The 19,488-nt window shown below is 40.5% G+C and overlaps 1 protein-coding gene across 5 annotated transcripts in view; it reads right to left on the reverse strand.

The window, feature by feature from the left end:
* Window positions 1–19,488, reverse strand: part of GRIP2 (glutamate receptor interacting protein 2) — a 138,507-nt gene that overhangs the window by 27,116 nt on the left and 91,903 nt on the right. The gene's annotated exons all lie outside the window — the stretch shown is intronic.

The raw sequence follows: 19,488 nt of genomic DNA on the forward strand, positions 1-19,488 counted from the left end.
GATTAATTCACCTATTCCCTCAGCCATTAATACACCAAGTTCCTCATCCCAATACATCCATTGCCTCAGCCATTAGTTCACCCATTCTCTCGTGCCATTAATGAACCATTCCCTAATGGGTCACCAATTCCCCCATGCTATTAATGATTCCCTAAGCCATCAATTCATCTATTCCCTCAGCCATTAATACACCCATTAATTCACCCCTTCCCTCAGCCATTAATTCACTCATTCCCACAGCCACCAATATACCCATTTCCCCAGCCATTAATGATTCCATTTACTCCACCACTAAAACACCATTACCTCAGCCATTAATTCAGCCATTCCGCCAGCCATTAATTCAGCCATTCCCTCAGCCATTAACTCACCTATTCCCTCAGCCATTAACTCACCTATTCCCTCATGAAATTGTTATATCCAACTGTCAGCCATTAGTTCACCCATTCATTCATGCCATTAATAGACCCATTCCCTCTGCCATTAATGCACCCATTCCCTTAGGCATTAATTCACCCATTCCCTCAGCCATATTTAAAACATTGGCTCAGGCATTAATATAGCCATTCCCTCTTCCTTTAATATATCCATTAGCTCATGCCATTAATACATCCATTTCCTCATGTCATTAATTCACCCATTATTACACACATTCCCTCAGCCATTAATTCACCCATGTCACCAACATTGAGTCACTATATCCCTAAGCCATTAATTCACCCATTCCCTTAGTCATTAATTCACCTATTCCGTCAGCCATTGGTTAACCTTTCCTTTGTTATTAAAACACCCGTTCCCTCAGCCATTAATTCAGCCATTCCAACAGCCATTGATTCACCTTTTCCCTAAGCTACTGATTGAGCCATTCCCTCAGTCATTATTTCAAACATTCCCTCAGGCATTAATTCAGCCATTCCCTCAAGTATTAACACACCTATTCCCTCAGTCATTAGTTCACCCATTCATTCAGGAAATTAAACCCATTCCCTCAGCCATAGTTCACCCATTCCCTTTGCCATTAGTTCACCCATTCCCTTAGCCATGAAAAACCCATCCCCTCAGCCATGAAAAACCCATTCCCTCAGCCATAGTTCACCCATTCCCTTTGCCATTAGTTCACCCATTCCCTTAGCCATGAAAAACCCATCCCCTCAGCCATGAAAAACCCATTCCCTCAGCCATAGTTCATCCATTCCCTTTGCCATTAGTTCACCCATTCCCTTAGCCAGGAAAAACCCATCCCCTCAGCCATTAATACACCCATTCCTTCATCCATTAGTTCACCCTTTCCTTCATGGCATTAATACACCCACATCGTCAACCTTTAATTCATCCAGTCAGGCATTAATTCACCCATTCCTTCAGCCATTATGCCATTAATTCACCCATTCCGTCAGCCATTAGTTCACCCATTCCCTCATGACATTGATACACCTATTGCTCGGCCATCGTTCATTTATTCCCTCAAAAACTAATACATGCATTTCCTCAGCCATTAATTCACCCATTGCCTCAGCCGTTAAACCGCACATTCCCTCAGCCCTTAATACACCCATTCTTCAGCCATTAATTCATCCTTTCCTTCAGCTAATACACCCATTCCCTCAGTGACTAATGTACCCATTTCTTCATGCCACTAATTTACCCATTCCCTCAGCCCTAATACACACATTCCCTCAGCCTTTAAATCATCCATTCCCTGTCCATTAATTCACCACACCTCTAAGCCATTAATTCATCCATTCCTTCACCCATTAATATATCCATTGCCTCATGCCATTGAAATACCCATTGCCTCAGCCATTAATTCATCTATTCCCTCACCCATTAATACACCCATTCCGCCATCCATTAATTCACCCATCCCAAAGCCATTAATTCAGGCAATCCCTCAGCCATGAATTCACCCACTCCTCTGTCATTAACTCACGCATTCCCACGGCCATTAAAACACCCATTCCCTCATGCCATTATAGTTCACCCGTTCATTCAGCGATTTTTTCACACATTCCCTCAGCTATTACTTCAACCATTCCCTCAGCCATTAATTCAGCCATTCCCTCGTCCATTAATACACCCATTCCTTACGCATTTAAATCACCAATTCCCTCAGCCACTGATTGTCCCATTCTTTTAGCCATTACTCAACCATTCCCTCAGCCATTAATTCTGCCATTCCCTGAGGCTTTTTTTTTTTTTTTTTTTTTTTGCGGTTCGCGGGCCTCTCACTGTTGTGGCCTCTCCCGCTGCACAGGCTCCGGACGCGCAGGCTCAGCGGCCATGGCTCACGGGCCCAGCCGCTCCGCGGCATGTGGGATCTTCCTGGACCGGGGCACGAACCCGTGTCCCCTGCATTGGCAGGCGGACTCTCAACCACTGCGCCACCAGGGAAGCCCTCCCTGAGCCTTTGAAACACCAGTTGCTGCAACCATTAATACATACATTCCCCCTTGCATTAATTTACCCATTCCCTCAGCCATAATTCACTTATACCCTCAAACATTGATACACCTATACCTTCAGCCATTTTTACACTAATTTCCTCTACGCCTAATACACCCACCTCCTCAGCGATTTGTTCACCCACTCCCTCAACCACTAATTCACCACTCCTCTCAGCCATTAATTCACCCATTCCCTCATCATCAGTTTACACATTCTCTCAGCCATTACACACCCATTCTCTCTCTCATTAGTACACCTATTCCCTCCTCCATTAATTAACCCATTCTTTCCACCATTAGTTCACTCATTCTCTAATCTACTAATTCACCTAGTCCTTCAGGTATTAATTCATCCATTCCCTCAGCCATTAGTCACCCATTCCCTCAACCACCATAGAACCATTTACTAGGCCTCTAATGCACCCATCTCTCAGCCATTAATTCAACCATATTCTCAGCCATTAACTCAGTCATTCCTTCAGCCTGCCATACACCAATTCCCTCAGCCATTAATACACACATTTCTCCATCTGGTTTAATTCGCGCACTCCCGTATCTATTAATTCACCCATTCCCTCAGCTGTTAATTCAGGCATTCCCTCACACACGAATTCATCCAGTCCCTCCGCCATTAATTCACCCATTTCTTGAGTCATTAATTCACCTAAACCCACAGCCATTAATATACTAATTTGCCCGGGCCTAATACACCCATCCTGTTAGTGATTAGTTCACCCATTCCCTCAGCCATTAATTCAAGCACTTTCTCAGCCACTAATACCTCCATTCCCATAGCCATTAAATCACCCATTCCCTCAACATTAATTGATCCCTTCCCACAGCCATTAATTCAGCCATTCCCTCAGCCATTAATACACCCATTCCCTCATGACATTGATACACCCATGCCATTGATCAGTGATGATCAATGGTATGGGTGTATCATTGATCAATCAGCCATTGATCACTTAATCCCTCAACCACTGATACATGCATTCCCTCAGTAATTAATTCAACTATTCAGTCGACCACTAATTCACCCATTCCCTCATCCACTAACTCACCCATGCCTTCAGCCATTACTTCAACTATTCCCTCAGCCCCTAATTCAGCTTTCCCTCAGCCTTTGATACACCAATTCCCTCAGCTATTAATACACACATTCCCACATCCATTAATTCACCCATGCCTGGATTCACTAATTCACCCTTTCACTCAGCCATTAATTCAGCCAACCCCTCAGCCATTAATTCACCATTCCCTCACCTATTTCCTCAGCCATTATATACTCATTCCCTCCGCCATTAGTTAATACATTACTTCATCCATTACTTCACATATTCCCTCAGCCAATAATTCACCCATTTCCTAAGCCATTAACTCACCTATACCTTCAGCCATTAATAAACCAATTCCCACAGGTCTAATACATCCATTCCCTCAGCCATTAATTCACCCCTTCCCACAGCCATTAATACACCCATTCCCTCATGCCATTACTTCACCTGTTAATTCAGTGATTATTTCACCCATTTCTTCAGCTATTTATTCAACCATTCCCTCAGCCATTAATACACCCATTCCATCCGAATTTAAATCACCAATTCCTTTAGCTATCATTATACTCATTCCCTCAGCCACTGATTCTCCCTTCCCTTTAACCATTACTCAACCATTCCCTCAGCCTTTGAAACACCAGTTCCCACAACTGTTAATACACATATCCCCCCCAACCATTAATTTACCCATTCCCTCAGATATTAATTCAGACACTCCCAGAAGCCAATAATTCAGCCAGTCCTGAATCCATTAATTCAGCCATTCCCACAGCCACTAATCCACTTATACCCTCAATCATTAATTCACCTATACCCTCAGCTATTTTTACACCGATATCTCATGCCTAATACACACATCCCCTCATGATTATTTCACACATTCTCTCAGCCATTAATACACCCTTTCCTTCATCCATTAATATACCCATTCCCTCATGCCATTAATACACTCATTCCCTCAGTCATTAATTCATCTATTCCTCAGCCATTACACATTTCCTCATGCCATTAATTCGCCAGTCCTCTCAGCCATTAATTCACCCATTCCCTCAGCCACTAATACACCTATTCCCTCAGCAATTCCCCCATTCCATCAGCCATTGATACACCCATTCCTTCATCAATTAATACACCTATCCCTCATGCCATTAATACACCCATACCCTCAGGCATTAAATCGTCTATTCCCTCAGTCATTAATACACACATTTCCTCATGCCATTAATTTACCTATTCCCTCAGCCCTATACACACATTCCCTCACCCTTTAATTCACTCATTCCCTCTCCATTAATTCATCCATTCCATCACACATTAATATACCCATTGCCTCATGCCATTAATACACCCATCCTCTCAGCCATTAATTCACCCTTTCCCTTAGCCATTAATTCAGCCAGTCCCTCAGCCATTGATTCACTCTTTCCCTGCATCATTAACTCACCTATTACCTCAGCCATTAATACACTCATTCCCTTAGCCATTAATTCACCTATTCCATCAGCCATTAATACACCAATTCCCTCAGGCTTAATAAACCCATTCCTTTAGTGATTAGTTCACCCATTCCCTCATGACATTAATACTCCCATTCCCTCATGTCATTAATAAACCCAATCCTTAAGCCATTGGTTCACCATTCCCTCAATCATTAATTCACAGATTCCCTGAGCCATTAGTTTATCCATTGCCTCAGCCCTTACTACACACATTCCTTCACCATTAATTCATCCATTCCCTCACCTACAAATACACCCATTTCTTCAGGCCATTAATTTACCCATTTCTTCAGCCATAATACCCACATTCCCTTAGCCTTTAATTCATCCATTCAGTCCTTATTTCACTCATTCCCTCAGCCATTAATTCACCCATTCCCTAAGCCACTAATTCACCCATTCCATAAGTCATTAATTTACCCATTTTCGGCTGTTATTCAACTATTTCCTCAGCCACTTATTCAACCATTCCTTCAGACTTTGATACACCAGTACCTTCAGGCATTAATACACACAATGCCCACATCCATTAATTCACTCTTACCCTCAGCCATTAATTGTGGTATTCTCTCAGCCATTTATCCAGCCAACGCTTAAGCCATTAATTCACCCATTCCCTCAGTCATTAACTCACCTATTCCCTCAGTCATTAATACACTCATTCCCTCAGCCATTACTTCACACATTCCCTCAGCCATGAATTCACCCATTCTCTCAGCCATTAATATACCCATTTCCTCATGTCATTAATTCACACAAGCTGTCAATCCTAATACAAACTTTTCGTCAGCTATTAATACATCCATTCTCCCAGCCATTAGTTCTCCCATTCTCTCAGCCATCAATACACCATTTCCTGAAGTCATTAATTCACCCACTACTTCTGCCATTAATTCACCCATTCTTTCTGCCATTAGTTTACTTATTGTCCAAACCACTAATGCACCCAGTTCCTCAGGCATTAATTCATCTATTCCCTCAGCCATTAGTTCACCCATTCTGACAGCCATATTCACCCATTTCCTAAGGCATTAGTTCACCCATCCCTTAACCACTAATACACCAATTTTTCAGCCACTATGCAGCCATTCTCTCAGCCATTTATTCACCCATTCCCTCAGCCATCAATTCATCCATTCCCTAAGCGATTAACACATTCATTTCCTCAGCCATTACTTCACACATCCCCTCAGTCATGAAATCACTCATTTCTCAGCCATTAATATACCCATTTCCTCATGCCATTAATTCATGCAATCCATCAGTCCTAATGCCTTTTCGTCAGCTATTAATACATACAATCTCTCAGCCATTAGTTTACCCGGTTCTCTCAGCCACCAATATACCATTTGAGGAAGTCATTAATTCACCCATTACCCCTGCCATTAATTCACACATTCTTTCTGCCATTAGTTCACTCACTGTCTAAGCCACTAATGCACCTAGTTCCTCAGGGATTGATTCACCCATTCTCTCAGCCATTAGTGCACCCATTCTGACAGCCATATTCACCCATTTCCTGACATTAGTTCACCCATTCCCTCAACCACTAATATACCAATTTTTCAGCCACTATTGCAACCGTTCTCTCAGTCACTTATTCACCCATTCCCTCAGTCATTAATTCAGCCAATCCCTCTGCCATTATTACACCATTCCCTCAGTCATTAATACACCAATACTTTTATGCCTCATATACCTACCCATTCGGTCACTGATTAGTTCACCCATATCCTCAGCTATTAATTCAGCTAATCCCTCAGCCATTAATACACCCATTCCGTCTGCATTTACATCACCAATTCCTTCACCTGTTAATTCACTCATTCCATCAGCCACTGATTCTCCCTTCCCTTTAACCATTACTCAACCACTCCCTCAGCCTTTGAAACACCAGTTCCCACAACCACTAATACACACATCCTCCATCCCTTAATTTACCCATTCCCGCAGACATTAATTCAGACATTCCCTCAGCCAATAATTTATCCAATCCCGAATTCATTAATTCAGCCATTCTCTCAGCCATTAATTCACTTAGAACCTCAGCCATTTTTACACCAATTTCCTTATGCCTAATACACCCATCCCCTCAGGAATTGATTCACACATTCTCTCAACCATTGATACACCCATTTCTTCATCCATTAATATACCCATCCCCTCATACCATTAATACAGCAATTCCCTCTGTCATTAATGCATCTATTGCCTCGGCCATTAATACACACATTTCCTCATGCCCTAATTCACCACTCCTCTCAGCCATTAATTCACCCATTCCTTAGTCATTAATACACCTATTCCCTCAGTGATTTGTTCACCCATTCCCTCATTAATAGTCATTAGCTCGGCCATTAATTCACCCATTTCCTCAGCCATTAATACACCCATTTCTGCATGCTATTAATTTACCCATTCCCTCAGCCCTATACACACATTCCCTCTGCCTTTAATTCACCCTTTCCCGTAGACATTAATTCAGCCCACCCCTCAGCCATTAATTCACCCATTACCTGAGTCATTAAATCACCTACTCCTTTAGCCATTAATACATATATCCCATCCATTATTTTACTCATTCTCTCAGACATTAATTTACTCGTTCCTTCAGACATTAATTCAGACATTCCCTCAGCCAATAATTCAGCCATACTCATCACCATTAAGTAAGCCATTTTCTCTTCCATTATTTCACCCATTCTTTCAGCCACTAATACACTTATTCTGCAGCTATTCATTTATCCATTCCTTCAGCCATTAATTCACTAATTCTATTAGGAGTAGTTCACCCACTCCCTCAGCCAAAATTCACCCATTCCCTCAGCCTTTAGTTCATCCATTTCCTCAGCCATTAATTCTCCCATACCCTCAGGCAATAATTCACCCATTAACTCAACTATTAATTCACTTTATCCCTCAGCCATTAATACACCTATTGCCTTACCTATAATACACCCATTCCTTCAGTCATTATTCATCAATTCCCTCAGCCGTTAATACACCCATTTCCTCATGGAATTAATTAACAAATACCCTCAGCCCTAATACCAACTTTCTATCAGGCTATTTTTAAAAACTAATTAATTAATTAGTTTTATTTTTGGCTGCTTTGTGTCTTTGTTGCTGCACACAGGCTTTCTGTAGTTGCGGCGAGTGGGGGCCACTCTTCGTTGTGGTGAGTGGGCTTCTCATCGCCGTGGTTCCTCTTGTTGGGGAGCTCGGGCTCCAGGCGCACGGGCCTCAGTAGGTGTGGCGCTTAGGCCTCAGTAGTTGTGGCGTTTGGGCTCTAGAGTGCAGGCTCAGCAGCTGTGGTGCATGGGCATCGTAGCTCCGCGGCATGTGGGATCTTCCCGGACCAGGGCTCGAACCCACGTGTCCCACACTGGCAGGCGGATTCTTAACCACTGCGCCACCAGCGAAGTCCTAATTCACCCATTCTTTCTGCCGTTAGTTCAGTCATTCTCTAAGCCACTAAGGCACCCAGTCCTTCTGGCATTAATTCACCTATTACCTCAGCCATTAGTTCACCCAGTCCATCAGCCACATTCACCCACTTCCTAAAAAATTAGTTCACCCATCCCCTCAAATTGTAATACACCCATTTTCTAGGCGACTAGTGCACCCATTCTCTCAATTATTAATTCACCCATTCTGTCACCCACTAATTCAGCCAATGTCTGAGACATTCTCTCGGCCATTAATTATACTATTTCTTCAGCCTTTCCCCCATTCTCTCAGCCATTAATACACCCATCCCTTCAGCGATTAGTTCACTCATTAGCTCAGCCATTATTTTACCCCAACCTAATGCCGTGAGTTCACCCATTCCTTCAGTTATTATTTCAACCATTCCTTCAGCCATTCTTTCAGCCATTAATTCAGCCAATCCCTCAGCATTATTTCGGTCATTCACAAAGCATTTGATATACCAATTCCCTCAACCATTAATACCACACTCCCCCATCCATTACTTATCCATTTCCTTAGCCATTAATTCAGGCAATCCCTCAGCCATTAATTCACCCATTCCATCAGCCAATAATACACCAATTCTTTCTTTCCTAATACACCCATTTCCTCAGCAATTACTTCACCCAACCTCAGCCATTACTTCAGCCATTCCCCCCAGCCTTCAATACACCAATTTCCTCAACCATTAAAACACACATTATTTCATCTGTTAACTCACCCATCCCTCAGCCATGAATTCAGGCAATCCCTTAGCTTTTCATTCACCCTTCCCTTCAGCCATGAATTCACCAAGTCTCTTTCCGCCATTAATTCACCTATACCTTCAGCCATTTATACACCAATTCCCACAGGTCTAATACATCCATCCCCTCAGCGATTAGTTCACCCATTCCTTCAGCCATTAACACATCCATTCCCTCATGCCATTACTTCATCTGTTAATTCAGCGATTATTTCACCCTTTGCCTCAGCTATTATTCAATCATTCCCTCAGCCATTAATACACCCATTCCATCCACATTTAAATCACCAATTCCTTCAGCTGTCATTACAGTCATTGCCTCAGCCAGATTGCCCCTTTCCTTTAGCCATTACTCAACCATTCCCTCAGCCTTTGAAACACCAGTTACCGCAACCATTAATACACACATCCTCCCATCCATTAATTTACCCATTTCCTCAGTCATTAACTCACCTATTCCCTCAGCCATTATTTCACCCATTCCCTCAGTCATTTATACACCAATACTTTTAAGCCTAATATACCCATTCAGTCACTGATTAGTTCACCCATATCCTCAGCCAGTAATTCAGCTAATCCCTCAGTCATTAATACACCCATTCCATCTGCATTTAAATCACCAATCCCTTCAGCTGTCAAGTCACTCATTCCCTTAGCCACTGATTCTCCCTTCCCTTTAGCCAGTATTCAACCATTCCCTCAGCCTTTGAAACACCTGTTCCCGCAATCATTAATACACACATCCCCAACATCCATTAATTTACCCATTCCCTCAGCCATTATTTCACCCATTCCCTCAGCCATTAATACACCCATTTCCTCATGCCATTAATTCATGCAATCCTTCAGTCCTAATACAACCTTTCTGTCAGCTATCAATACTTCCATTCTCTCAGCCATTAGTTCACCATTCTCTCCATTATTACTTCACAGATTCCCTCAGACATTAGTTTATGGATACCCTCAGTGTTTAAAACACGCATTCCCCCAGCCATTAATTCATCCATATCCTCAGCTATTAATACACCCATTACCCCAGGGACTAATATACCCACTTCCTCAGTCATTATTTCTCCCTTTCCCTCAGCCATAGTTCACCTATTCCCTCAGCCATTAAGTCACCCAACCTCTTCACCATAAATTCACCTACTATCTCAGCTATTCCCTGAGCCATTAAAACACCCTTTCCCTCAGCCATGATTCCCCCATTTCTCAGCCATTAATATACCCATTTCATGCCATTAATTCACACAATCTGTCAGCCCTAATACAAATTTTCTGTCAGCTATTAATACATCCATCCACTCAGCCATTAGTTCACCCATTCTCTCAGCCACCAATACACCATTTCTGGAAGTCATTAATTCACCCATTCTTTCCGTCATTAGTTTACTCATTGTCCAAGGCATTAATGCAACCAGATCCTTAGGCATTAATTCAGACATTCCCTCAGCCCATAATTCAGCCAATCCTGAAATCATTAATCCAGTCATTCCCTCAGCCATTAATTCACTTATACCCTCAACCATTAATTCATCTATACCCTCAGCCATTTTTACACCAATTTCTCATGCCTAATACACCCCTCCCCTCACCGATGAGTTCACACATTCTATCAGCCATTGATACAACCTTTCCTTCATCCATTAATATACCCATTCCCACATGCCATTAATACACCCATTCCCTCAGTCGTTAATTCATCTATTGTCTCAGCCATTAATATACACATTTCCTCATGCCCTAATTCATCCCTCCTCTCAGCCATTAATTCACCCATTCCCACAGCCATTATATATCCATTCCCTCATGACAATAATACACCCATTCCTTCAACCATTAGTTTACCCCTTCCCTCATCCATTAGTACACCCATTCTCTCAGGCATTAATTCACCCACTCCCTCAGTCATTAATACACACATTGCCTCCTGCCATCCTTTCACCCATTCCCTCAACCATTAATACACCCTTGCACTCAGACGTTAATTCACCCATTCCTTAGCCACTAATACACCTATTCCCTCAGCAATTTGTTCTTCCATTCCCTCATGCCATTAATAGAGTCATTAGCTTGGCCATTAGTTTACCCATTTCCTATGTCATTATTTCACTCATTCCCTCAGCCACTAATTCACCCATTCCCTCAGCCAATAATTCACCCATTCCTTTAGTTGTTATTCAGTTATTCCCTCAGTCATTCCTTCAGCCTTGGATACACCAATTCCATCAGCCATTAACACACAACCCCCACATCCATTTATTCGCCCATTCCTGCATCCATTAATTCACTCTTTCCATCAGCCATTAATTCTGGTATTCTCTCAGACATTAAATCAGCCAATCTCTCAGCCATTAATTTGCCCATTCCCTCAGTCATTAACTCACCTATTCCCTCAGCCATTAATACACTCATTCCCTCAGGCATTAATTCACCCACTCCCTCAGTCATTAATACACACATTGCCTCCTGCCATCCTTTCACCCATTCCCTCAACCATTAATACACCCTTGCACTCAGACGTTAATTCACCCATTCCTTAGCCACTAATACACCTATTCCCTCAGCAATTTGTTCTTCCATTCCCTCATGCCATTAATAGAGTCATTAGCTTGGCCATTAGTTTACCCATTTCCTATGTCATTATTTCACTCATTCCCTCAGCCACTAATTCACCCATTCCCTCAGCCAATAATTCACCCATTCCTTTAGTTGTTATTCAGTTATTCCCTCAGTCATTCCTTCAGCCTTGGATACACCAATTCCATCAGCCATTAACACACAACCCCCACATCCATTTATTCGCCCATTCCTGCATCCATTAATTCACTCTTTCCATCAGCCATTAATTCTGGTATTCTCTCAGACATTAAATCAGCCAATCTCTCAGCCATTAATTTGCCCATTCCCTCAGTCATTAACTCACCTATTCCCTCAGCCATTAATACACTCATTCCCTCAGCCATTACTTCACACATTCCCTCAGCCATTAATATACCCATTTCCTCATGTCATTAATTCACACAAGCCATCAGTCCTAATACAAACTTTTTGTCAGCTATTAATACATCCATTCTCTCAGCCATTAGTTCTCCCATTCTCTCAGCCATCAATACACCATTTCCTGAAGTCATTAATTCACCCATTACTTCTGCCATTAATTCACCCATTCTTTCTGCCATTAGTTTACTTATTGTCCAAACCACTAATGCACCCAGTTCCTCAGGCATTAATTCATCTATTCCCTCAGCCATTAGTTCACCCATTCTGACGGCCACATTCACCCATTTCCTAAGACATTAGTTCACCCATCCCTCAACCACTAATACACCAATTTTTCAGCCACTAATGCAACCATTCTCTCAGCCATTTATTCACCCATTCCCTAAGCCATCAATTCATCCATTCCCTCAGCCATTAATACACCATTCCCTCGTGATAATGATACACCCAACACTCAGCCATTGTTTATTTCCTCAAAAAATAATACATGCCTTCACACAGCCATAAATTCACACGTTGCCTCAGCCATTAATTTATCTATTCCCACAGGCATTAAAACAGCCATTTCCTATTGCCGTTAATTCACCCATTTTCGAGTCCCTCCCATCAGGAAGGTTGCACGAGCTTCTTAGATAGCCTCATCCACCAGAGGGCAGACAGGAGAAGCAAGAAGAACTACAATTCTGCAGCCTGTGGAACGAAAACCACATTCACAGAAAGATAGACATAAGGAAAAGGCAGAGGACTTTGTACGAGATGAAGGAACAAGATAAAACCCGCAGAAAAACAACTAAATGAAGTGGAGATAGGCAACCTTCCAGGAAAAGAATTCAGAATGATGATAGTGAAGATGATCCAGGACCTCAGAAAAGGAATGGAGCAAAGATTCAGAAGATGCAAGAAATGTTTAACAAAGACCTAGAAGAATTAAAGAACAAACACCTAGAAGAATTAAAGAACAAACAAACAGAGATGAACAATACAATAACTGAAATGAAAAATACACTAGAAGGAATCAATAGCAGAATAACTGAGGCAGAACGGATAAGTGACCTGGAAGACAGAATGGTGAAATTCACTGCTGTGGAACAGAATAAAGAAAAAAGAATGAAAAGAAATGAAGACAGCCTAAGAGACTTCCGGGACAACATTAAACGCAACAACGTTCGCATTATAAGTGTCCCAGAAGGAGAAGAGAGAGAGAAAGGACCCGAGAAAACATTTGAAGAGATTATAGTTGAAAACGTCCCTAACATGGGAAAGGAAATAGCCACCCAAGTCCAGGAAATGCAGAGAATCCCAGGCAGGATAAACCCAAGGAGAAACATGCTGAGACACATAGTAATCAAATTGACAAAAATTAAAGACAAAGAAAAATTATTGAAAGAAACAAGGGAAAAATGACAAATAACATGCAAGGGAACTCCCATAAGGTTAACAGCTGATTTCTCAGCAGAAACTCTAGAAGCCAGAAGGGAGTGGCATGACATATTTAAAGTGATGAAAGGGAAGAAACTACAACCAAGATTACTCTACCTGGCAAGGTTTCATTCAGATTCGATGGAGAAATCAAAAGTTTTACAGACAAGAAAAGCTAAGAGAATTCAGCACCATCAAACCACCTCTACAACAAATGCTAAAGGAACTTCTCTAAGTGGGAAACACAAGATAAGAAAAGGACCTACAAAAACAAACCCATAACAATTAAGAAAATGGTAATAGGAACATACATATCAATAATTACCTTAAACGTGAATGGATTAAATGCTCCAACCAAAAGACAAAGACTCGCTGAATGGATACAAAAACAAGACCCATATATATGCTGTCTACAAGAGACCCACTTCAGACCTAGGGACACATACAGACTGAAAGTGAGGGGATGGAAAAAGATACTCCATGCAAATGGAAGGCAAAAGAAAGCTGGAGTAGCAATACTCATTATCAGATAAAATAGACTTTAAAATAAAGAATGTTACAAGAGACAAGGAAAGACACTACATAATGATCAAGGGATCAATCCAAGAAGAAGATATAACAATTATAAATATATATGCACCCAACACAGGAGCACCTCAATACATAAGGCAACTGTTAACAGTTATAAAAGAGGAACGACAGTAACACAATAATAGTGGGGGACATTAACACCTCTCTTACACCAACGGACAGATCATCCAGACAAAAAATTAATAGGAAACACAAGCTTTAAATGACACAATAGACCAGATACATTTAACTGATATTTATAGAACATTCCATTCAAAAACAGCAGATTACACTTTCTTCTCAAGTGCACACAGAACATTCTCCAGGATAGATCACATCCTGGATCACAAATCAAACCTCAGTAAATTTAAGAAAATTGAAATCATATCAAGCATCTTTTCTGACCACAATGCTATGAGATTAGAAATCAATTACAGGGGAAAAAACGTAAAAAACACAAACACAAGGAGGCTAAACAATACATTACTAAATAACCAAGAGATCACTGAAGAAATCAAAAAGGAAATCAAAAAATACCTAGAGACAAATTACAACGAAAACATGACAATCCAAAACCTATGGGATGCAGCAAAAGCAGTTCTAAAAGGGACGTTTAGAGCAATACAAGCCTACCTCAAGAAACAAGAAAAATCTCAAATAAACAATCTAACCTTACACCTAAAGGAACTAGAGAAAGAACAACAAACAAAACCCAAAGTTAGCAGAAGGAAAGAAATCATAAAGATCAGAGCAGAAATAAATGAAATAAAAACAAAGAAAACAATAGCAAAAATCAATAAAACTAAAAGCTGGTTCTTTGAGAAGATAAACAAGATTGATAAACCATTAGCCAGACTCATCAAGAAAAAGAGGGAGAGGACTCATATCAATAAAAATAGAAAAGAAAAAGGAGAAGTTACAACAGACACTGCAGAAATACAAAGCATCCTAAGAGACTACTACAAGCAACTCTATGCCAATAAAATGGACAACCTGGAAGAAACGGACAAATTCTTAGAAAGGTATAACCTTCCAAGACTGAATCAGGAAGAAATAGAAAATATGAACAGACCAATCACAAGTTATGAAATTGAAACTGTGATTAAAAATCTTCCAACAAACAGAAGTCTAGGACCAGATGGCTTCACAGGTGAATTCTGTCAAACATTTAGAGAAGAGCTAACACCCATCCTTCTCAAACTGTTCCAAAAAAGTGCAGAGGAAGGAACATTCCCAAACTCATTCCACAAGGCCACCATCACTCTGATACCAAAATCAGACAAAGGTACTGCAAAAAAGGAAAATTACAAACCGATATCACTAATGGATATAGATGCAAAAATCCTCAACAAAATACTAGCAAACAGAATCCAACAACACATTAAAAGGATCATACACCATGATCAAGTGGGATTTATCCCAGGGATGCAAGGATTCTTCAATATACACAAATCAATCAATGTGATACACCTTATTAACAAATTGAAGAATAAAATCCATATGATCATCTCAATACATGCAGAAAAAGTTTTGACAAAATTCAACACCCGTTTATGATAAAAACTCTCCAGAAACTGGGCATAGAAAGGCCATATACGACATAATAAAGGCCATATATGACAAACCCATAGCAAACATCATTCTCAATGGTGAAAAACTGAAAGCATTTCCTCTAAGATCAGGAAAAAGACAAGGATGTCCATTCTCACCACTATTATTCAACATAGTTTTGGAAGTCCTAGCCACGGCAATCAGAGAAGAAAAAGAAATAAAAGGAATACAAAGTGGAAAAGAAGAAGTAAAACTGTCACTGTTTTCAGATGACATGACATGATACTATACACAGAGAATCCTAAAGATGCCACCAGAAAACTACTAGAGCTAATCAATGAATTTGGTAAAGTTGCAGGATACAAAGTTAATGCACAGAAATTTCTTGCACTGCTATACACTAACAACGAAAGATCAGAAAGAGAAATTAAGGAAACAATCCCATTCACCACTGCAACAAAAAGAATAAAATACCTAGGCATAAACCTACCTAAGGAGGTAAAAGACCTGTTCTCAGAAAACTATAAGATACTGATGAAAGAAATCAAAGATGACACAAACAGATGGAGAGATATACCATGTTCTTGGATTGGAAGAATCAATATTATGGAAATGACTATACTACCCAAAGCAATCTACAGATTCAATGCAACCCCTATCAAATTACCAACCTCATTTTTCACAGAAGAAGAACAAAAAATTTTACAACTTGTATGGAAACAAAAAAGACCCTGAATACCCAAAGCAATCTTGCGAAAGAAAAATGGAGCTGGAGGAATCAGGCTCCCTGACTTCAGACTATACTATAAAGCTACAGTAATCAAGACAATATGGTACTGGCACAAAAACAGAAATATAGATCAATGGAACAGGATAGAAAGCCCAGAGATAAACCCACACACCTAGGGTCAGCTAATCTATGACAAAGGAGGCAAGGATATACAATGGAGAAAAGACAGTCTCTTCAATAAGTGGTGCTGGGAAAACTGGACAGCTCCATATAAAAGAATGAAATTAGAACACTCCCTAACACCATACACAAAAATAAACTCAAAATGGATTCGAGACCTAAATGTAAGACCGGACACTATAAAACTCTTAGAGGAAAACATAGGAAGAACACTCTTTGACATAGATCACAGCAAGATCTTTTTTTCCCCCGAGTTTTAGCTGCTTTAATTGTTTAAACTCATTGTTTGGCATTCTTCCATGCTTTTTTTTTTAACATCTTTATTGGAGTATAATTGCTTTACAATAGTGTGTTAGTTTCTGCTTTATAACAAAGTGAATCAGTTATACATATACATATGTTCCCATATCTCTTCCCTCTTGTGTCTCCCTCCCTCCCACCCTCCCTACCCCACCCCTCTAGGTGGTCACAAAGCACTGAGCTGATCTCCCTGTGCTATGCAGCTGCTTCCCACTAGCTATCTATTTTACATTTGGTAGTGTATATATGTCCATGCCGCTCTCTCACTTTATCACAGCTTACCCTTCCCCCTCCCCATATCCTCAAGTCCATTCTCTAGTAGGTCTGTGTCTTTATTCCTGTCTTACCTCTAGGTTCTTCATGACATTTTTTCCCCCTTAGATTCCATATATATGTGTTAGCATACGGTATTTGTCTTTCTCTTTCTGACTTACTTCACTCTGTATGACAGATTCTAGGTCCATCCACCTCACTACAAATAACTCAATTTCGTTTCTTTTTATGGCTGAGTAATATTCCATTGTATATATGTGCCACATCTTCTTTATCCATTCATCCGATGATGGACACTTAGGTTGTTTCCATCTCCTGGCTATTGTAAATAGAGCTGCAATGAACATTGGGATGCATATGTCTTTTTGAATTATGGTTTTCTCAGGGTATATGCCCAGTAGTGGGATTGCTGGGTCATATGGTAGCTCTATTTGTAGTTTTTTAAGGAACCTCCATACTGTTCTCCATAGTGGCTGTACCAATTCACATTCCCACCAGCAGTGCAAGAGGGTTCCCTTTTCTCCAACCCTCTCCAGCATTTATTGTTTCTAGATTTTTTGATGATGGCCATTCTGACTGGTGTGAGATGATACCTCATTATAGTTTTGATTTGCATTTCTCTAATGATTAATGATGTTGAGCATTCTTTCATGTGTTTGTTGGCAATCTGTATATCTTCTTTGGAGAAATGTCTATTTAGTTCTTCTGCCCATTTTTGGATTGGGTTGTTTGTTTTTTTGATACTGAGCTGCATGAGCTCCTTGTAAATTTTGGAGATTAGTCCTTTGTCAGTTTCTTCATTTGCAAATATTTTCTCCCATTCTGAGGGTTGTCTTTTGGTCTTGTTTATGGTTTCCTTTGCTGTGCAAAAGCTTTGAAGTTTCATTAGGTCCCATTTGTTTATTTTTGTTTTTATTTCCATTTCTCTAGAAGGTGAGTCAAAAAGGATCTTGCTGTGATTTATGTCATAGAGTGTTCTGCCTATGTTTTCCTCTAAGAGTTTGATAGTTTCTGGCCTTACATTTAGGTCTTTAATCCATTTTGAGCTTATTTTTGTGTATGGTATTAGGGAGTGCTCTAATCTCATACTTTTACATGTACCTGTCCAGTTTTCCCAGCACCACTTATTGAAGAGGCTGTCCTTTCTCCACTGTACATTCCTGCCTCCTTTATCAAAGATAAGGTAACCATATGTGCATGGGTTTATCTCTGGGCTCTCTATCCTGTTCCATTGATCTATATTTCTGTTTTTGTGCCAGTACCATACCGTCTTGATTACTGTAGCTTTGTAGTATAGTCTGAAGTCAGGAAGCCTGATTCCTCCAGCTCTGTTTTTCGTTCTCAAGATCAGCAAGAACTTTTTTGATCCACCTCCTAGAGTAATGGAAATAGAAACAAAAATAAACAAATGGGACCTAATGAAACTTCAAAGCTTTTGCACAGCAAAGGAAACCATAAACAAGACCAAAAGACAACCCTCAGAATGGGAGAAAATATTTGCAAACGAATCAACAAAGGATTAATCTCCAAAATATATAAACAGCTCATGCAGCTCAATATTAGAAAAACAAACAACTCAATCCAAAAATGGGCCAGAAATCCTAACCAGACATTTCTCCAAAGAAGACATACAGATGGCCAAGAAGCACATGAAAAGCTGCTCAGCCTCACTAATTATTAGAGAAATGCAAATCAAAACTACAATGAGGTATCACCTCACACCAGTTAGAATAGGCATCATCAGAAAATCTACAAACAACAAATGTTGGAGAGGGTGTGGAGAAAAGGGAACCCTCTTGCACTGTTGGTGGGAATGTAAATTGATACAGCCACTATGGAGAACAGTATGGAGGTTCCTTAAAAAACTAAAAATAGAATTACCTTATGACCCAGCAAACCCACTACTGGGCATATACCCAGAGAAAACCATAATTCAAAAAGACACATGCATCCCAATGTTCACTGCAGCACTATTTACAACAGCCAGGTCATGGAAGCAACATAAATGCCCATCGATATTTAGGATATTTAGACGAATGGATAAGGAAGATGTGGCACATATACACAATGGGATATTACTCAGCCATAAAACAGAACGAAACTGGGTCATTTGTAGAGATGTGGGTGGATCTAGAGACTGTCATACAGACTGAAGTAAGTCAGAAAGAGAAAAACAAATATCGTATATTAACTCATATATGTGGAACCTAGAAAAATGGTACAGATGAACCGGTTTGCAGGGCAG

The sequence above is a fragment of the Orcinus orca genome, chromosome 10 (genome assembly GCF_937001465.1).
Source record: "Orcinus orca chromosome 10, mOrcOrc1.1, whole genome shotgun sequence".
NCBI lineage: Eukaryota > Metazoa > Chordata > Mammalia > Artiodactyla > Delphinidae > Orcinus > Orcinus orca.